Source organism: Nicotiana tabacum, chromosome 5 (genome assembly GCF_000715075.1).
Source record: "Nicotiana tabacum cultivar K326 chromosome 5, ASM71507v2, whole genome shotgun sequence".
Classification (NCBI taxonomy): domain Eukaryota; kingdom Viridiplantae; phylum Streptophyta; class Magnoliopsida; order Solanales; family Solanaceae; genus Nicotiana; species Nicotiana tabacum.
The window spans coordinates 121830722-121853559 of NC_134084.1; the positions used below are offsets into that span (position 1 = coordinate 121830722).

Consider the following 22838-nt stretch of genomic DNA (forward strand, 5'->3'; position numbering starts at 1 on the left):
AGGAATTGATAACGTTCTGATTGTAGGAATTTTGTAAGAAATTTTGTTGCTAACTTTGCAAAAGGGAAGTGTCTTGTTAGAATGATGTATTTTGGTTATTAACGTTGCAAACTAAGAAAATATTAGAAGGGGAGTGTCTTATTATTAACACATTATTTGTTGCCACCTAATTACAAATGACTAAGAGTTATATCTTTAGGAAGTGGCTTGCTGCCACGTGGGGGTAGGGTGAGGATTTTAAATCTTTATCCACTAATTTATTAATTAATTAGGTAATATCTCGCTACCCGATAATTAATCAATTACCCGCATAATTAAGAATTGTCTCAAATTACTTAGAATTCTATTTATTTTTAATACACTTTATACATCATACTATCACGGTCATATGATACAATTATATATGGTACTCGTCCATAAATATCCGGTATTATAGCTTGGACCGTATTTTATCCCAAATCGACAACCTTCGATGAAACTCATTTTCTTTAATTCGTGTACCATTTATCCTTCATGGCACTTACTTATCGCTTTTCATAAATAGCATAAATACGTTAACCTCAAGATAATCTCATCCCCGTGTCTACGTCGATTAACTGAAGATGAAACTTTAACGTATGAAAACGCGAGATGTAACACACGCCACCACCCGATCGCTCGGATAAAATTTTAAGGGTGTACTGGTAATTTACATTAATGTTACTACATATTTAAAGCTTGGCACCCAAAGAAACAAATTGACTTTAGGTGCCATGGTTAAATTGCTAAATCTCTAAGTGAGGGACGCAAGATCGAACCCATTATATTCCAAGGCGAGTCTTCTTGTCCGTGTTCTTACGTATTCCATTTTCTTTCTTTTCTTTTTGCTCATTTCTCAATTTTTTAAATTTCTTCATCTTTTATTTTCTCTCTTTGTACAACCTCATTTTTAGTATTTATTAAATTATTATATTTTTCCTTCCATTTTTTGAAAAGCTTCAAAATTGCATTTGAATTTGATTTTAATTATTTTCTCTTTTTATCCATCTCATGTTACTCCTAGATTTCCAATTTTCAAAAATGACGGCATTAATAGACATAATACTAATTTAGTTATATAAAGATTAAAAGGGTGTATTTGCTAATTTAAAAGTTTCATTTAATATTTTTAATAATATTATTTAATAGAATTTGAATCGAGAGAATTAGATCAAATTGGATTAATCTTATTCAATTTGGTGATCGCGTACTTAATTATGCACCAAAGATCTTGTAAATCAAAATGAATTAATTTAAAGTGGATCGAACTAACCGAACGACACAGAATTAATTCAAAACAGATCAGCTAAATGTATACCCTAATCTAATCTCCTTTACTATTGGTAGACCATGACACCCGCAGTTATCAAATCCTAGATCCGCCTCTGCTCGTTATGAATTCCTATAATAAGAGCTCGTGGGAAGGTTAAAGTGGTTTTTGTTCTTATTATCTTTCTTAACTTAACTTATGTAATTTGTACAGTTAACTTCACACTTTATGATAATATAGTATATATTTGTTAGTATGTATTAATGTTCACATATAACTTCATACTTTATGATAACATGGTTAATCTTATGCTTGTTATGTATCAATTGTAAATGTTAATTAGCTAGTGTGCCTATAGCTAGTTATATGCATGTATGATATATCTGATCTAATTTTGGTTTGTGCAAAAAGTAATTATAGCGGCTAATCAAGAACATAATGGTCTACTTCTTCACATTCACCGTGCAATGCATGCAGTTATTGATAGACAAAAGACTTATGATATCCACTTCCGGGTATTAGCAAAAGTATTATGTGTGTCTGGTAGAGATCATATTCACTCTGGTACCATAATAGGTAAACTTAAAAGAGACATAACTTTGGGTTTTGTTGATTTACTATGTGATGATTTGTTGAACAAGATTGAAGTCGCGGTATTTATTTCACTCAATATTGGGTCTCTTTACCAGGTGTTCTACCCGTGGCTTCAGGAGGTATTCACGTTTGACATATGCCTGCTCTGACCGAGATCTTTGGGGATGATTTCGTACTACAGTTCGGTGGAGGAACTTTAAGACATCCTTGGGGTAATGCGCCAGGTGTTGTAGCTAATCGAGTAGCTCTAGAAGCATGTGTGCAAGCTCGTAATGAAGGTGAATTATTCGCGAGGCTTGCAAATGGAGCCCGGAACTAGCTGCTGCTTGTGAAGTATGAAAAGAGATCGTATTTAATTTTGCACCAGTGGATGTTTTGGATAAGTAAAAATAGTAGACATTAGCAGATAATTAGCAGGAAACAAAGAAGGATAAGGAGAAAGAGCTCAAGTAATTATCCTTCGTTTTCTTAATTGAATTGCAATTATCGGTAGTGATTTGCTAATACAAATAAAACAAAGCGATGAACCATAATATTAGTACGACAGTTTGGCCGAGTGGTCTAAGGCGCCAGATTTAGGCTCTGGTCTGGAAGGGCGTGGGTTCAAATCCCACAGCTGACATATTTTTATTACATAATAATTTATCTTTTTCTATTAAGTACAGTACTTAATTTAATGTGGACTTTTCAATTTTCTCTCTCTAGTTCTCTCCCAATCTATGCGGACTGTTATTCATTGCTGGCTGCTGCAATCGCAGGTTTATACAACCTGTCCTACACTAAATCAGTGACCGGTATTAGTAATGCCTACATTAAAGTCTTGAATAATCAATTCTCTTAATAAAATTGAAAACAACGTAGTAGTAGTAGTAGAAACAAACATAGAGCTAGAATTTTACCCATTTTGCTAAGAGAATGTTTGAGAAATGTTTAGTTGGATATGATAAATCATATAACACTGATACACATAATGACCAAACTCATATAATACTCAACTTTTTAATTAAGTTGGAGAATGACCCATAATTTTGTTTCTCTTGACTCTTCGAGTTTTAACACAGCACGTATATTTAACGTAGCTTGTCAATTGTCATAGCCCATTATATAGGGGCAGATTTATAGACCACATGATATTACACGTAAATTCATGTTCTCCTTGCCAAACTAGGTATTTTATGTATGTATTTTCTAGAATTAATCTAATAAGTATTATCTATTAGTCTCATGCTTCAAAAAGGCTGAATGATATATTTGGTTGAATACGGTTATTCGCCCAAAGGAATATGGATTGATTCACACATAATACTTTTTTTTTGGGTCATTTTTTAGTAGTACATTCATGTTCTAGAAATCCTAGACTCGCCTCTATATTTATTCCTTTTTTCTCTCATTATCCCTTTACCATAGGCTCATCCCTGCTATCCTCCTCCTTTTCTGCCCTAGCAACACATACTAGTATGCATTTTATGGTTGCTTCTACATATCTATTTACCATATCTAAAACTACTTTTCTAAAAGACTGTAAATACATAATATAAATTCTTCCACCGCATTCTTTCCTATTAAACAAAAACTAGTAGTCATACCCGCGCGATGCGTGGTCGATATTTGTAGACAGTAAATTTGGGTCGAGAGAATAAAATCAAGATCGAAAATATCGCAACAATCGTAGTATTTTATTTCGAATATTTGAGTGTACAATCTCTATGAATCCTCTGATTCTTCTTTTCAATAGTAAATAATATCATGGGCCTTTTAGTTTGATCTTGAATATGTATTTGTTGCCACAAATGATGATCTTGTTCTTGAACTTGAACTTGACCTTGATTTGTTCTTTGTTCTTTAACTTGAACTTGACCTTGATTTGTTCTTTGTTCTTGAACTTGAACTTGATTTCTTGAACTTGAACTTAAAGCTTGACACTTGTGGAGAAATTTGCAGCGTTTGATCCACGAGCTCTTTCTTGCTTCTTGTTATAACTTTTGGTGTCTTTCTGAGTTATGAAGACCCCTATTTATAGTTGTTGAAAGGAAGAGATATGATAAGAACAAACTCTTTCCGACCAATCAAATTGAAGTGCGATATGGCCGCATTCGATTGGCCAGAACATGTCACTTGCACACGTGGCGCTATTTCATTGGCCTTTTAGTGTGACTTGGCATGCCTTGTCATTTTGATACGTGACATGATCCTATTGGCTCTTCCGTTTGACTTGGCGTGCCACGTCATTTCACGCGTGGCATCAAACTGGGCCTCTAGGAAGATGTCATCTTGGGCTTAATGAAGTGGGCTCATTACTTTAGCCCAAGTAAGTGGACTAGCCCAATGGATTAAGACTTATTTATTTAATCCATATATATTGGACTTATATAATTAATTTATTTATATATTAGCCCATAATATTTATTTGGACCAATATATCTTGAATTTAAAATATAATCCAAATTACTTTACGGATTTAATTCCAATAAAATTTATATGCCTACAAATGCCCCCTACTTCAAGACTTATTAAAATATCAACGTATCATAGACAAGGCTTGAAGTACTGTGCTTGGACGATTGAGCGACTCGCACTTTGCTTGTCAACAGATGAAAAGCTATAAATTTTCAAGCTTTCCAAATTAAACCATTTTCCCTCTTTTAGTGTATAATCCATGCCAAGACCTTGATTTAAATCAACTAATTCATGTGAGCAAATAGCAAAATCAGAGATAAGCTCACATAAGTCAAAATAATTCATGGAAACTTTGATTCACTTGTTTCACGCAATCAAAGGTCAAGTGACCAAAGACCAAAAAAAATGTATTATTTTAATATTACACCTGGTCCCTATGTAGGCTTTCATTTGCAAAGACCTGAGCAACTTAATATGAATAGAATCGTGAATAGTATCCATATTAACGTTGGACGCGTCGACGACTGTTTTTTCCTCCATAGCCTTTACGTAGTTTAAACATTCAAGCAAGGAAGCTATTTGATTCCTTATTGAAGTCTGCCACTCCAGCCTAATCCATGCTGGAGACAAATTGTATTTGTCGCCTTAGCACTGATCCCACATCGCCCAACAAATTTTAATGCCACATCTCGATAGCTATATAAACTCGTACGCATTCCCTTTACAAACATCAATTGCATCGTTTGCTAGCTACTTCAGAGTCTACTTTTGACGACTTGAAAGCATTGACGCGAAGGTAATTTCTTCTTCTTCTCTTGTGCTTTCTTCTTTTATTGGTTTCTCTTTTTTTTTGTAGGTCGAACAAGAAGGATTTGTTCTTGTTCAACAAGATGATCCATGCACGAAGAAGCCAATCTTGGGGTGTGAGGGGAAGAGTACTCATCCTTGACCGACTATCAGAGAGATTACTCTCAAAACGGCCCGACTATCAGAAAGATTACTCTCAATGTGGCCTGACTATCGGAGAGATTACTCTCAATGTGGCTCGACTATCGGCGAGGCCAACTTAAGGTGCAAAGGGACTCATAGGTCCACCTTAAGATTGGAAAGTTATAGTTCCTTTTAAGGACAATCCCGTGAAGTGGCTAACTTAAGGTGCAAAGGGACTTATATGTCCATCTTAAGATTGAAAAGTTATAAAGCTTCAACTCGAATACGACATCGACTTGAACACTTGGAAAACTTTGAAGATTTGGCGGACTTTGCAGACTTCAACTCGAAGATTCGGAGGGCTTAAATATTTCAACTTGAAGATCGGCGAATTTGAAGACTTCAACTTGAAGACCGACGGACTTGAAGACTTCAATTTTGAGACTTGGAGGGCCTAAATATTTCAACTTGAAGATTAGCGAATTTGAAGACTTCTACTTGAAGACCGACGGACTTGAAGACTTCAACTTTGAGACTTGGAGGGCCTAAATATTTCAACTTGAAGATCAGCGGATTTGAAGACTTCAACTTGAAGACCGACGGGGTTGAAGGTTTCAACTTGGGGACTTCAACTTAAATACACTTGAAGACTTCAACTTGGAGACTTCGGGGGCTTAAATATTTCAGCTTCTCTTTTGCTTTACATTGTTCGACTTTTATCTTAGTCGCATAATTTTTAGCTTTACGTACTTGTAACAAATGATTCATATTTTGCCGTGGGAGAGTCAAAATAATGAACCGTTTGATGACTTCAATATCTAAAATATATCCAATACTCAGAATCAAAAACCTCCAGAATCGCGTTGGATAATATTTTGAAACCAACTTTAGATTTCACCCTGTTAAAAATTTCAGATTTGCGCAGTCTCACCAAAAGAATCATATCTCGGTGTAGAAATATCAAAATTGCAAACCGTTTGATTTCAAAAAAACTAGACTTCAAGATATAGAACATATCCAAAATTTTGAATCAAACAAATTCAGAATAGTCCTAGTTAATATTTTGAAATTAACTTTATATTGCACCACGCTATCAATTCCAGATTTGCGCAGTCTCACCAAAAAATTCATATCTCGATGTAGAAATATCGAAATTGCAAACCGTTTGATTTCAAGAAAACTAGACTTCAAGACCTAGAACATATAAATAATTCTTAATCAAACAATTTCTTAATCATCCCAAATAATATTTCGAAATCAACTTTACTTTTCACCACGCTATCAATTCCAGATTTGCACAGTCTAGCTAAAAGGTTCATATCTTGGTGTAGGAACGTCGAAATTAAGAACCGTTTGATTTGTTGAAAACTAAACTTCAAAATATAGAATATTTCCAAAATTCTCAATCAAACAACTTCGGAATCTTCCCAGATAATATTTTGAAATCAACTTTACATTGCGCCACGCCATCAATTCCAGATTTGCGCAGTCTCACAAAAATTCATATCTTGGTATGGAAGCTCGAGATCGGAAGATGTCTTACTTGCCATCAATCGAAATTTAAGAGTCATATTCTCACAAATATCTTGAGTTCAAGTCTCATTGAATTTAAAACGTTGTGCCAAGCAATCCTTTCCTTATACTTGTGTTTCCTTTTGATGTCTCTCTTCTCTTCCCCCTTTTTTAAGGCAGAGGGCGGACTTGGAGACCAACAAACTTGAAGGTTTGGCGAACCTGAAGACATAGAGAATCCCTGTACTTCAATGCAAATACTTGACATCCTCCTAAAATCGGCCCATCGAAGATATCAATTTGCCATGGAGGGGCGCCCCCTTTAAATCAAATGAGGTCAAAGTTCAGTAGGAGGATGACATTTCAGCTTGATCTTACATTCCTTCATACTTCATTCGAACAATAATTGGGGCAATATGTATCTTTTGAACTTATGCGACTGAACTTAGAATGAAACTCTAAGCTGCCTACGTACCTCAGTGAAGAGGATCAAGTCATACCGTAGTTCAGACTGGTAGATATTTTTTTTACATCCTAACTTTTGCCTAGGCCACCTCTTTCGAGATTTTTAACCTAGCGGACTTTTTTTTTTCGTACACAGTTTATACTCTTGCGGGCCAGGAGTGTAGCAACATGCAGTTTAGGCTCATGCGTCAAAGAGTATCATGACTTGCAGTTTAGGCTCGTATGTCGAGGAGCGTTGCAACTTCAAGGATAATACTTCTTCAAAAACTTGCCATTGATAGGGTCGATTCGCATACCATCTGCATCAACCAGCTTGTAAGCCCCACTTGAGTAAGCTTCTTGTACGACATATGACCCATCTCATTTTGAAGTGAACTTCCCTACAGGTTTATGGGAAGTAATTATGGGTCTTCGTACGGCAAGGACTTGATCTCCTACTTGAAAGGATCTCAGGCGAACTCTTTTATTGAAGGCGCGAGATAAATGAGCTTGATAACATTCAATACTCTGTTGAGCTTCCAATCTCTTTTCATTAAGAGCATCAAATTCTGCTAACCAAAGTTGAGCATTTTCTTCATCAGTGATCCCTTCTTGAATAGCCAGTCGTAATGAAGGTATTTAACGCTCAAGTGGAAAGACGACTTCGACTTCATAAACGAGTGAATAAGGAGTCACATGTGTTGGCGTGCAGTGAGTCGACCTATATGCCCATAGAGCTTCTTCCATACGGTCATTCCAATCTCGTTTGGATTTGGAGACGACTTTCTTTAACAAGTTGCATAGAGTCTTGTTGAATGCCTCGGCTAGACCATTGGCGGCAGCATTGTACATCGAAGAGTTACGTTGCTTGAAGCCAAAGAGCTCACAAATCTTATTCATCAACCTATTGTCGAACGGCTTGCCATTATCCGTTATTATGTAACGGGGAATGCCAAAGTGATAGATGATGTTTACTCGGATGAAACTTGCAACATTTTCCTTCTTTACCTCCTTAAGAGCAACAACTTCAACCCATTTTGAGAAGTAGTCAGTTGCAGCCAAGATGTATGGGTGGCCACCAGAGGACTTTGGTAGTGGTGCAATAACATCCAATTCCTAAGCGTCAAATGGTCAGGATGCAACAATCGGGTGCAACACTTTAGGAGGTTGACGAATAAAATTCGCATGGAATTGACAAGCCTTGCATCTTTGGGCGTAGTCCAAGTAATCTTTTACCATCGTTGGCCAATAAATCCCATCCTTTTTATATGGAAGTGGAGCTTTGGTCCATACTGGTGTGACCCACATACCCTAGAATGTGCCTCTTGCAAAGCTTGGAGGTTTCTTCTTCTCCTAGGCATCACAAGAGTACTCCCTCGAACGACCTTCTGTATAGAGTATCCTTGTAGTAAAGGAAACGAGGTGCGCGACGACGGATTTCAGTCCTTCTTCTCGGATTTTCTGGAAGTATCCCATAGCATAAGTAGTCGATAATGGGTTGTCGCCATTCTTCTTTCTCAACTTCAGAAATAGAGACAAGATGCTTGAGTTTGTTTTCTTCACCTTCAGCCTCATTTAGCGGCGGTAATACCCATTTTTGGCAGATGGTAACTTGCTCTTGGTCAGGCGGGGCTAATGATGAAGCTAGATCAACTAAAGCATCAGCCTTCTTATTTTCTTTCCTTGGCACATGTTGAATAGTCACATCCCCGAGCCACCCCATCAACTTTTTAGCATAATCATGATATAGGCGTAGTTCAGGCTTTTTGACCTCGTAACTACCCAAAAGTTGATTGACCACTAACTGGGAGAAACCAAAGACTTGCAATTATTTCATATCAACGACCATTTCAAGCCCAAGTATTAATGCTTGATACTCAGCAACATTGTTGGAATAGAGTTGTGTTAAGGTGAAGGAGTAGGGTAAGACTTCACCTTGAGGAGTGACAAATACTACGCCAGCCCGGCTCCCCCACGATGTGCAGCACCATCGAAGTACATCTTCTATGGAGGTTGAACTTCAACGACCATTGCATCCTCATCAGGTAACTCATCAGTTAGCTCCCAATCATCAAGCATCGGATGATCTGCCAAGAAGTCTGCCAATGCTTGTCCTTTTACAGCCTTTTGAGGGATGTACAAAATCTCGAATTGTTGAAATTGGAGGTACCATCTCGCTAGTCGATCACTAAGAATAGGTTTTGACATCACGAACTTGATGGGATTAGAAACAAGACAGACAATATGAGCTTGAAAGTAGTGCTTCAACTTTTGAATTGAGAAGACTAGCGCCAAACACAACTTTTCAATTGGAGAATAATTCAACTCGTTAGGTGTCATCATCCTGCTCAAGTAGTAAAGAGAGTTTTCTTTCCCCTTACTATTTTATTGGGCCAACAGTGCTCCAACAGACCTTTCCTGCGCCGCAATGTATGGTATCAATGGCTTTCCAGGTATAGGAGCTACTAAAACTGGAGGCTTCATCAAGTAGGTTTTGATACTTTCGAAGGAATTGTTACAATCCTGGTCCCACTTGAAAGGAACGCCTTTCTTCATGAGGTGACTAAATAGTTGGCACCTCCCAGCCAGGTTTGATATGAATCTTCTAAGGTATGATAGCTTTCCTTGCAGACTTTTCAATTCATGAATATCTCGAGGCTCAGGCATTTTCAAAATGGCATCCACTTTGGCTTGATCAATTTCGATCCCTCGATGTCGGACAATGAAACCAAGGAACTTTCCAGAAATAACTCCAAAGGCACATTTCAATGGGTTCATCCTAAGTTGGTATCTCCGGAACAATTCAAATACCATCCTCAAGTCTTTCATGTGGTCGCCCTTCTGTCTTGATTTCACCACCAAGTCGTCAACATATCATTCGACATTCTTGTGGAGAAGATCGTCGAAAATATTTTGCATAGCCCTTTGGTAAGTAGCACCAGCGTTCTTCAAGCCAAAAGACATTACCTTGTAGAAATAAATACCCTTTGGGGTACGGAATGCAGTAAGCTCTTCATCTTTTGGTGCCATGCGTATTTGGTTATAGCCCAATGAATTTTCCATGAAAGACATTGCCTCATAACCAGTAGTAGCATCGATCATCAGCTCTGGAATAGGAAGCGGAAATTCATCTTTCGGACATGCATTGTTGAGATCTCTAAAGTCAACGCACACTCGAATCTGGCCATTCTTCTTCCTTACAGGGACTATACTTGAAACCCATGTTGGATATTTAACTTCACGAATAAAGCCAGCTCCGATGAGTTTGTTAACTTCGGTTTCAATCAAGGGAACCAAGTCTGGCCTAAAACGCCTTAGAGCTTGTTTAACAGGACGAGCACCATTTTTGACTACAAGGTGATGGACTGCTACTTTCGGGTCCAAGCTAGGCATCTCTTTGTAACTCCAAGCAAAGACATCCCTGAACTCTTTGAGTAACTCAATATAAGTGATCTCTTCATCGGCTTCTAGTAAAGCACTTAGGTAGGTGAGTCTTGATTCTTCATCGGTGCCAAGGTTAACTTTTTTTAAGGAATTAACTACCGTCTTCACTCCTTCTTCAAGTTCAGGTGGAGCATCTTTCACATCTTCATCTTCTTGAGGGTCCCCATCACTGAAGGATATGTGATAACACGACGAAATATCCTCCAATTCCGCATTATCTTCCATTGAAGATGGAATGCCATTGTCGACTTGTACAGTAACATGATATGAAGAACCCACACTTTCTTCGTCTTCATCACATTCCTTACTCAGCCTCGGTGAATGGCTCATCATCAGCAACTATTGTCTTCTCGACTTCACCCTCGTAGTATTTTAAACATTGATAGTAGGTAGATGGAACTACTCTATTCCCATGTATCCAAGGCCTCCCAAGAAAAACATTGTATGAAGTCTTCGTGTCGATCACATGCAACCATGCACTTGATTGCATATCTTCAATAGTGATTCCCAGCCTGATCGCGCCTATGGCTCTTTTCCCCCCTTGGTTGAATCCTTGGATCATCACACGACTTTCTGAGAGTTCGTTCATGGGAATACCAAGTTCTTTCACAGTATGTATTGGCAAAATGTTCACTGAGGATCCTCCATCAACCAAAATTCGATTTACCCTTTCGTCGCGCTAGCCAACCAGGTACAATGGGCGGTTATGAGGAGTGTCACCTAGAAAAATATCGTCATTTGTGAACGTGACCTTTTCCTCACAAGCATTAACTTCTTGAGGAGTGGTCTCGATTGGTTTTTCCGAAAATGGCGCCAACGGTAGGTCATCACTCTTTTCTTCCCCTTTGTCAGCATGGAAACAAGAGGCATCAATGCCCTCATGGGAAATCTTCGTGCGGAACCAACTTGGTAAGAACTCCTCCAAGGTCACTGGATGTCGTCGTGGCTTTTGAGGGTGGTGCATCTCCACTTTTTCTTTCTTCAAATGCCTAACTGGATTCTTTTTCATTGGTCTTTTTACCATCATCTTCCTTGTTGGTTGTTCTACTGATTCTTTCGGTGGGCTCCTTTTGTGGCGCCTACGACGAGTCACCAACGTCCAACCCTCATCATCATTAGGTTGGTCGTCTTCAACTTTGTTGTTCTCCAGTAATTCTTCATCTTTGATTCCTTTTAAACTACATAACTCTTCTAGATTGAATGAGCCAAAGGTGATAGAAACTTGGTTCGCGCTTGCTTTCTCATCTTCAAGCACGATCTTCTTTTCGCGAGCCAAATCCATAACTTTATCCTTGAAGACAAAGCACTTCTCCAGAGGGTGGCTTACAAGTCGGTGATATTTGCAGTAGTTTGGGTCATTTGTTTTCCCAGCTTCATTTGGTCGCTTCATCTTTGGAAGCTCAATGAGATTTAACTCAATGAGTTCTTCAAATATAGCTGGCACATCGGAATCTAGAAATGGGTATTCTTTCTCTTGCATTTCTTTTAGAGTCAACTTTCCACTTGGCTTATCGTGAAAAGAAGTGGATTTCATACTCTGCTTCTTGCTCACCTTCGTCGTGAACTTCATAGGTGACGTGTTGACATTCATAGCTTCTTTGCTTTCAGACTTGGGTACGAACTTGCCCCACTTCCTGACTTCTTGCTTGTCATTCCCTTTGCAAGGTTCATCGATGGCTAGCCTTTCATTTCCAGCAGAGGCCATGCTCAATTCCATGTCATGGGCACGAGTTGCAAGTTCTTTGAATGTGCTAGGCTTGATACCTTGCAAGATGTAACGCAATCGCCAATGCATGCCTTGGATGCACATCTCTATGCCTGAAGCTTCACTAAGCCTGTCTTTGCAGTTGAGGCTTGCATTCCTCCAACGATTGATAAAGTCGATAACTGGTTCCCCCTTTCGTTGATGAGTATTTATAAGCTCTATCATACTCACTGTGCGTCTTGTGCTGTAAAAGCGATTGAGGAATTCTTGCTCTACTTGATCCCAGTTGTCGATAGATCCAGCCTCAAGGTCCGTGTACCAGTCAAAAGAATTTCCTTTTAGCGAGCGGACAAACTGCTTGATGAGGTAATCTCCATAAGTCCCAGCATTGTTGCACATCTCCACGAAGTGCGCAATATGTTGCTTTGGGTAACCTTTATCGTCAAACTATTGAAACTTCGGAGGTTGATAGCCAGCAGGCATCTTCAACATATCGACCCTTTGCAGTGTACATCTTTGCATATGTAAGGAAGGATTTGGAAGCAACTTCATATTTGTTCTTAATGGTTTCTTCGATGAACTCCTTCAGTTGATCGATTGGAATCATCCCTTTAGATGAGACAGAGATAGCCTTAGTGGATGTTGCTTGTCTTGGAGGAGAGTCACTCTCTAGAACTTCTGGGAGCTTGCCGGGTGCATGGATAGATTCTTCTTCCATCAAGATTCCCACCCTGTCTGTTAGCTTGTCAATTCTAGCCTCTTGATTTTGCATGCATTTGGTCAAGCCAGCGATTGCTTCTGTCAAGTTTGCCAACTGCTCCTCCATAGATGAAGTGTTTGTCACCATGGCTTGCATGATTGTCGTAGATGACGGAGAGTAGCATGGATTTTCACACAGATTGATCCTTGATTGGCTCACTCTATGTGGTGTAAGTGGGGAGGATCCAACGCTTGAAGCATCATCATCTTCCTTCACAGCAGAGTGATTGGAGCCGGAGAGGTCAAGCAGAGCAAGAGTTTTCTTGATCTTTTTAGCAACATCGCTTCCTCCTTCAGATGCGTTTGTGTGGAAGATCTTGCTCCTTTTAAGAATGAAGATCCGAAAATAGGGGTTGATGCGGACAGCACTTGGGGTGCTTGTTGTCTTAAAGAGCTTGCTTTGTTCCTCGTAACTAGTCTGAAGCCTCCAAAGGTGACATCGAGGATGCTTTCCACATCAGCATAAAACCTGGAGTTAGCAGCCTTGGTAGATGTTGACCTGGAGTTGATTTTCTTCGAAGCCATTTCAATGTTCTTGAACTTTGGTGATTGAAAAATTGAGATGAGAGGTAGATATTGTCCCACCGGGCGTGCCAGAATTTGTAGACAATAAATTTGGGTCGAGAAAATAAAATCAAGACCGAAAATATCACAACAATTGTAGTATTTTATTTCAAATATTTGAGTGTACAATCTCTATGAATCCTCAAATTCTTCTTTTCAATAGTAAATAAATTCAAGGGCCTTTGAACTTGATCTTGAATATGTATTTGTTGCCACAAACGATGATCTTGTTCTTGCACTTGAACTTGACCTTGATTTATTCTTTGTTCTTGAACTTGAACTTGATTTCTTGAACTTGAACTTGAAGCTTGAAACTTGTGGAGAAATTTACAGCGTTTGATCCACGAGCTCTTTCTTGCTTCTTGTTATAACTTCTGGTGTCTTTCTGAGTTATGAAGACCCCTACTTATAGTTGTGGAAAGGAAGAGTTATGATAAGAACAAACTCTTTCCGACCAATCAAATTGAAGTGTGACATGGCCGCATTCGATTGGCCAGAACATGTCACTTGCACACGTGGCGCGATTTCATTTGCCTTTTAGTATGACTTGACATGCCTTGTCATTTTGATACGTGGCATGATCCTATTGGCTCTTCCGTTTGACTTGGCGCGCCACGTCATTTCACGCGTGGCACCAAACTGGGCCTCTAGGAAGATGTCATCTTGGTCTTAATGAAGTTGGCATGATCGGGGTTAAGTGGGCTAGCCCAATGGATTAAGACTTATTTATTTAATCCATATATATTGGACTTATATAATTAATTCATTTATATATTAGTCCATAATATTTATTTGGACCAATATATCTTGAATTTAAAATATAGTCCAAATTATTTTATGGATTTAATTCCAATAAAATTTATATGCCTACAATATTAAAAAATATGAATTAATTTAAATTGTGATCGGTGTTATTTGAACATATTAGATCGTATTGTTTTATAAATTTTAATTGTCATCTTATTTGTCATACGATATACCCAATAATAAAATCTATATTAAATTAAATGTACTTATATACAACAACAACAACATACCTATTATTATCCCACATCGTGTGGTCTAGGGAGTGTAGTGTCTACGCAGACCTTACCCATTATATTAACCAATATTCAGCATTATTATATTGTTAATAAAAAATTTTATTAGCATATTACGTTGTTTAATATTTTTATCTTCTGCTATCTTTTTGTAATATAATAGAAATATATATTTTATTACTCTAGAAATATTTTTTTATTTAAATTTTGTTCTGTTGTTCTCAGCAATATTATTTGAATTTTAATGAATAAAATATCTATTAAATTAAAGGGACTTATATAGACACTATTTTGTTCTATATTTTTTTTCTATATATCCAATATTTAGTATTATTATATTGTTAATAGAAATTTTATTAGCATATAACTTTATTTAATATTTTTGTCTACTACTTTCTTTTTGTAATATAATAAAATATATATATTTTATTACTCATGAAATTTTTTTTGTTTTAAATTTTATTCTATTGTTTTCAATAATATTACCTGAATTTTAATGAATAAAATCTTTATTAAATTAAAGGAACTTATATAGTCATCGAATAATTTTTTTATTATGTATTTTTTATTATTATATTATCCAATATTTAGTATTATTATATTGGTAATAGAAATTTTTATTAGCATATTAGTTCGTTTAGTATTTTGTCTGCTACTTTCTTTTTGTAATATAATAAAAGATATAAATTTTATTACTCTTAAAATATTTGTTTGTTTTAAGTTTATTCTGTTGTTCTCAATAATATTGTCTGATTTTTAATGAATAAATAAACTTTTTATTTAAAAAAAGAAAACCGAAAAAAATTTAAAAGAAACAAAGAAATTAACTAAGATAAACTAACCCTCACCCGCGTTTGAGTGTTAATTTTAGGTAGTTAATTTCTTTCTGATTTTTTTTCATTTTAAAAAAAATAAATTTTGAATATTCAAATTTGTTGGATGTTTGTCCAAAATTTGATAGTTGCTAAGTATTTGTTGTTATACTTGACATTATCACATTGATTTTCTTCTCTTATTCTATATAGATAGATGTTCAGTATTACTATATTATTAATTAGAATTTTTATTAGCATATTATTTTATCTAATATTTTTGTCACTATTTAAATAATATTTTTGCTAATAGAAATTTTTATTAACATATTAATTTATTTAATATTTATGTCTGCTACTTTCTTTTGTAATATAATATTTTTTTATATTCTTGATGAGTGAATCTATATATAAATATAGATATAGATATATAAATATATAATTTAAATTAATCAAAAATAGTTTAGATTTTATTCTAAAAGTGTCAAATCTCTTTTTCTCAATACTATCAAATTAGTACAACAATATTCTCTCTCTTTTAATGGAAAGAAACAACTATTTGTCTTGGTATATATTTTTTAACCTCAAGACATCTAATAAACACTCTGAATGTTTAATTTTGAAGAGAAAAGAGAAGGTTCAATTTGTATTGTGACGCTAATTCTAGAGTTCTTTTTCCATTTATCTGATATCGACAGTTAATAATTTAGACTTGGAGCAGTTATGTTTTTTGAATTTTTAGGTTTAACAAAGCATTTAAAAAACTGTCCATGTTGATATTGTAGTAAACTGTATCAGAAGGTTTAAGATTTTTAAATTTTTATTTATTTTAAATTATTTTTGAATATTAAAATTTTTTGGAGGTTTGTTCCTAAAATTTGACACTTGTTGAATTTGTTTGTGAAACTTGGCATTCTTGGACTGATTTGCTATTCCTATTCTCTATAATAATATATAATATATAATATAATAATAAATAAATATAGTAATATATAATAATAATAATAATAATAGCTATATATATATATATATATATATATATATGGAAGAAACTACTCCCCAATTTGAATTGTTAATTTTTTTTCTTATTTTAATTTTTTAAATTGTTTTTGAATATTCAGATTTTTTGGAGGTTTGTTCCTAAAATTTGACACTTGTTTGAATTTTGGTTGTGAAACTTGGCATTCTCGGACTGTTTTGCTATTCCTATTCCCTATAATATAATAATAAATAAATATAGTAATATAAAATAGTAATATATATATGTGTGTGTGTATTTGGAAGAAACTACTTCCCAATTTGAATTGTTAATTTTTTTTCTTATATTAATTTTTTATAGATATTTAAATTCAAAAATAATAATCAATAGCTAATTATTAACTAAATAACTAAATATATCAAGTGGCTTTTTTTTAGGCTGCCACTTGGCTTAAGAAGAGGACTTTTTCCTCTCATTTTAATAATATATAGATATAGATTTGCAAAACCACATTGCTCAAGTTGAACAAACAAGCCACTATATTATACAGTTAGATGATTAGCTCAATCTACGATTGCAATAAGTGGTCAAAGAGAGAATGATGAACAACCTCGCCTTCAAGAAGTGGCTTCAAAAAGTGGAAGAAAAGTAATAAAATAAACTTTACTTGACATATTTACATGCTAGCCATGTGTTTCGTGGTGTACTTGTAGAAAATAAATAAATTTAAGAAAAAGCCCTAGTTCAAGTTTATCTTTGAAACAGTATCTCATTTCTGATTTGAAATATTAAAGTTCACCTTTGCGGCCTTTTAAAAGAGCTTTATTTTTTATTTATACTAGACGAGATTTTACTAAAAGTACATCTTAAAATCCCATGCTTCTTTTTTTCCCAGAAAAATTATTGAACTAATGAATTTCATAAGCCTCGTTCGTTGTCCCAATCCCCTATCGCCTACTTTACCATCAAAGTTTTAAGCCTAGGGATCAATAGACATTAAACCCAAACAAAAGTACAATAATAAGCTTTACTTAGCATAACTGCATGCGAACCTTTTGTTTTGTCGAACTAATCTTAAGGTACTTTAGTATAAGAAATACTTCCTCAGTTCGAATTTATATGGCGGTTTGACTAGACAACATAATTTAAGGGGGGATATAAATAAGATATAAATATTTGTGTTATTATAACTCACATTTAAAAGTAAATTAAATGCAATATTTAATTTTGTTCTTTAGGCGCATCAAGGTTGAGGAGATTGTGGGGACTATGCGTAGGATGAGCAGGGGTAGAGCAATTGAGCCTTTGAGATTCCGGTAGAATTTTGGAGGTGTGTGGGTAGAGCAGATTTGGAGTGGCTGACTGGACTATATAATATTATTTTCAGGACGAAGAGGATGCCGGATAAGTGGAGGTGGAGTACGGTGGTTCTGTTGTACAAGAATAAAGGTGATATCCAGAGTTGTAACAACTATAGGGTATCAAATTACTGAGTCATACCATAAAAGTTTGGGAGAGGGTGGTAGAAGCGAGGGTGGGGATGACGATATCTATATCTGATAACCAGTTCGGGTTCATGTCGGGTTGTTCTACTACGGAAGTTATCCACCTTATTAGGAGGTTGGTGGAACAGCACAGAGATAGAAAGAAGGAACTACACATGGTGTTTATTGATCTGGAGAAAGCATATGACAAAGTTCCTAGATAGGTTCTTTGGAGATGCCTAGAGTCTAAAGGTGTGTCGGTTGCTTACATTAGAGCGATTAAGGACATGTATATTGGGGCTAAGGCTCGGGTTAGGACAGATGAAAATGAATCTGAGCACTTTTCGGTTGTTATGGGATTACACCAAGGATCTGCGCTTAGTATATTCTTATTTGCCCTGGTGATGGACGCATTGACACACTATATTCAAGAGGAGGTGCCATGATGTATGTTATCTGACAACATAGTTCTGATTGACGAGACACGAAGCGACATTAACGAGAGGCTGGAGGTTTGGAGACAGGCCATTGAGTCTAAGGGTTTCAAGTTGAGCAGGACTAAGACGAAATATCTTGAGTGCAAGTTCAGTGTCGAGCTGAGGGAAGTGGGCATGGACGTGAGACTTGGATCGCAGGTCATTCTTAAGAGAGGGCATTTCAAGTACCTTGGGTCGGTTATCCAGGGGATGGGGAGATTGATGAGAATGTCAAACACCGTATAGGGGTGGGGTGGATGAAATGGAGGTTAGCATCTGGAGTCCTGTGTGACAAAAAAGTGCCAATGCTACTCAAAGGTAAGTTTTATAGAGCGGTGGTTAGACCGACCATGTTGTATGGGGCTGAGTGTTGGCCAGTTAAGAACTCACATATCCAGAAGATTAAAGTAGCAGAAATAAGGATGTTGAGGTGGATGTGCGGGCACACTAGGATGGATAAGATTAGGAATGAAGATATTCGGGAGAAGGTGGGCGTGGCTCCCATGGATGACAAGATGCGAGAAACGTACAAAGGAGAAGCCCAGATGCCCCGCTAAGAAGGTGCGAGCGGTTGGCGTTAGTGGGTACGAGAAGAGGTTGAGGGCGGCCTAAGAAGTATTAGGGAGAGGTGATCAAGCAGGATATAGCAAGGCTTCAGATCTCCGAGGACATGGCCCTCGATAGAAAGTTGTGGAGGTTGAACATTAAGGTTGTAGGTTAGGAGGTAGTTGAGCATATTTCTAACTCCTACCAGTGTGAGGTAAGTCTGATAGGATTTTGTCTTTGACTGCTAGTGGTCAATGTTGTGTTCACAATACTCTTCCGTTTTCATAGTACCGAGACTTATTTACTGGTTATTGTTTGCTTTCAATGTATTTACTGATTCTTGTGATGTTGTTATTATTCCTATGGTTTTTGTTGATGGTACTGATATATTGTCTCTTTTCGTCTTCTTGAGCTGAGGGTCTATCGAAAACTGCCTCTCTACCCCCTCAGGGTAGAAGTAAGAGATATAGTAAATTATCAAACCACTTGAGAAGGATGATTCCAGCCTTAATGATATAACCGCCCTCAATCCGGGCTCACAGTAATTGAACACTGATAAATAGAATAAAAGTTTGGACGATAAAGAAAATAATAGTATATTGTCTTGGTATACGTGCGTTACAATGTGTTCAATGAATAATTGGGCTCTCCTTTATATAGTGGGGGAGTTTTACCCTAAGTACAATTCTATAAAGGTAAAAAAATCTTCCGTTTAACTAATTACCGGTTCTCTATTGATGCGTGCCGAGATCCACGCCATGATATCCAACCGATCATGGATATCACGGCCTTTTATTGGTCATGCTTGATTGCCCGACAACATTCTCTAAAGTCTTTTGAGATTTAGACTGATCCCGGATCATGGACCCAATATTCTCGAGGGCGGGCGTCACGCCCCTGGACTCTAACTCGATGAAACCCTTGTCTCGATTCCGGTTCCTTGTCATCATGTCTTTAGCTCGATTTATCTTATCAGAAGCTGGGGTGTACTATGGGTTCGGTTTTACCCATATACAGATAGTTCCCTAATTTCTCAGAGAGTAAGTTGACGAAAAACGATATGAGCTCCTCGATTCCTTCTTTAATACGCCATGACAGCAACGACAAAAAACTCAAAACGTCTCATCAGTCACGTCATTATGACCTTAACTCTGTGTCAGCCATTGATTGGGTGTCCCTGGATGCGAAACATTATAGAGCCCTATAAATATTCCCTTATTCATTCATTCTTTTTACTTTACATCCAAACTTCTACCCTCGTGCCTTCAGGATTTCATTACCCTTTTTTTATACTCTAGTAGTTTTACCTCCATTACTCAAGATTCCTCAGTAAGTTACAAACTTTTACTCATTCTCTACCCAAGCCAATACATCTGAACTTTCAACTTTCAACCTTCAACCTTTCTCTGTCTTTTTCAAGCTTTTTCAGATAACAATGGCCAAAACCTCCAAAGTTGTTCCCCAAAAGGTCGCTTCTACTTCCCAACCGATTGCCGAAATTAAGGAGATCGCTCTCGATGTGGTCGGCCTCGAGAGGTCAGTTTCGGGGGCGACCACTGATGAACCAGCAGTCAAGCCCCCTTTGAAAATGTTTGTCCCCGGGGGGTGTTCGGTTAATAATGACTTCAAGGTCGAAAAGCCATCTTCGGTCTAAGGCCGACGCGAGGCAGTGTCGCGGTACATCTGCTCCATTACTAAGGTTGTTCTTCCTATGGTTCGAAAGGACAGCGGCTGGAAGGATAAAGATGTAGCGATTCCCGGGTCTGACGACGGCATTACTATCCATGTTGAGGGATATCGGAATGTTTACACTTATCCCTTTATATTGGGCCCGGTAGACCCGATCATCTTGGACTTCTACCGGAGTATAATGTATGCCTCGGCCAAATTCACCCATCGTTGTGTAGGATCGTGATCCTCCTAGGATTCTTTGTGAATAAAATTGATTCATGCACGTTCACCATCGTTCATCTACTCTGCTTGTACAGTCCCCGAATCTTCTGGGGGGGCTGATAAAGCTTGTACGCCGGACCAACAAAACCCCATTTTCAAGCATCGGCAAGGGTCAAGATCGTGGTTGGCAAGGACGCTTTGTATGGGTGAGGACCGCCGACCTGATACCTGTCGAGTGGAGGTCGTTCCCTGAGAAGTGGAATGTATCACGTAAGTACAACTCCGTTTAATCATCGATTTTATGTTTTATCTTCCCTTTTCTCATTGGTGCTTGCTGTGGTGCAGCCCTTGCTCGAGTTCTAAATACCATTCCTCGGCTTAAGGAGTGGATCGGGGGAATTTGTTCGCAGATGCCTTATGCCGAGTGCTCATGGCGCAAGCTCTAGAAGGGTTGCTGGGAGGCTCGCTCTCACAGTAAGGTCTCTTTCTCCAAATAAGTAGCACTATAATTTCTTTTCAACACTATGTCCTCATTATTTCTCTTCGTTTTTGCAGGCTTGCCTAAGACCATCGAGCTTAGGCCTTTGGTAAGGAGTGATGACCTACCCGCTGATCCTTCTACTTCAGCAGCCCAGAGCCACAGCAAGAGAGAAGAAAAGGAGGAAGGCCCCGAGTTCCCCGAGCTAGGAGAAAATGAAACCAAAGAGCAGGTTGGCTCGTAAGCCAAAGGAAAGCTCCAGCTCCCGAGTGCCTAACTCTGACTCACTCTTTCGGCTTAGGGATGAGCCCGAGGAGGATAAAAATTTTATGGCTCGCAAGCCGTCCGTCCCCGAGGAACAGGTGGTAGCCTCGGGGGAAATGACGAAGGCTAATCCCCCTCAAGTTCACGAGGCTAGTATGGAGGTGAGGGTCGAGACCTCTCAAGACGCCGGTTCTGCCCTACTCGGTGTTATAGAAATTTAAGGATCGCCCTCGTTCACAGAGTCCATGTTCAATGAAGCCCGAGCGAGGAAGGAGCAATCCAATGAAGGGGTTCATGGAGCGGACGATCCCCTCCAATGCTTCTTTGACGGCATAGGCTCAACCACCTTGGTGGATTTCTCTGGGTTGGGCGACTTAGAGGTACCGAGGAAAAGTCTGTCCTCGGAGGTCGGTGGGCCAAACTCAAGCCTGAGGTTGATCAACCGGTTCCCCACTCCGAGCACGGATCCTAGCCGAAAGTGATCTGTTGTTATCATCATCACGGAGGATGTCCAGGTTATTTTCGTCCCTATCGGGGTAGCTAGCTACCTCCGGTGCCTGGTAATCGAAGAATACTAGGCAAAGATGAACGAGGTGGATGTGCCATGCTTGTTCAATGAAGCACAACAGGCATTGAACCAGGTAAGGTGTTATCACACTCATTTATCTTCGAATTCAGTATTTGATGACTTTAATGCCTTTCTTTTTCACATTTTGCAGGCCTCGATGCTCCATCATGAAACCTTTCTTCGGTACCGAGATGGGCTTAGCCAACTCGAGGCTGAGGTCAAAGAGCTTTCTAAGAAGAGGGACATGTATAAGTTTCTTAGCGAGCAACGTGAAAGCGAAGTCAGGAATCTCCGGGTTGATTTGGACGCAGCTCAGAAAGAATATGCCGCCCTGGTGGAAAAGGTAAATATCTTTGAAGTCAGTGATAACGAGTTATGCATGGAAACTAATGGTCAAAACCCACAGGTCCAGTAGAAGCTTGACCGGATCGACCAGCTTCGAGTCGAGTTTGATGATGTCAAGGCCATGGCCGAAGAGTGGAAGTGCAAAATGGACCGATTGGCTTTAGAGAAGTCAGAGAAGGAGTCTGCCCGAAAACAACTGGCCTCGGTGGAGTTACAACTTCGAGAAGCTAAGGAGAAAGCTGAGGCCCAATCCCAAAAAATCGAAGACCTCCACTCTCAACTAGGCTCGACCGTCCCTAAACGGGATACGCTCGGC

The 22838-nt window shown here is 38.0% G+C and overlaps 1 non-coding gene and 1 pseudogene across 1 annotated transcript; both read left to right on the forward strand.

Moving 5' to 3' along the window:
- The first annotated feature begins 1412 nt into the window (after window positions 1–1412).
- Window positions 1413–22592, forward strand: LOC142180936 (uncharacterized; annotated as a pseudogene).
- Window positions 2425–2504, forward strand: TRNAL-UAG (transfer RNA leucine (anticodon UAG)). Its single transcript has one exon. It is a non-coding gene; the product is annotated as a tRNA-Leu (tRNA).
- Window positions 22593–22838: the final 246 nt, after the last annotated feature.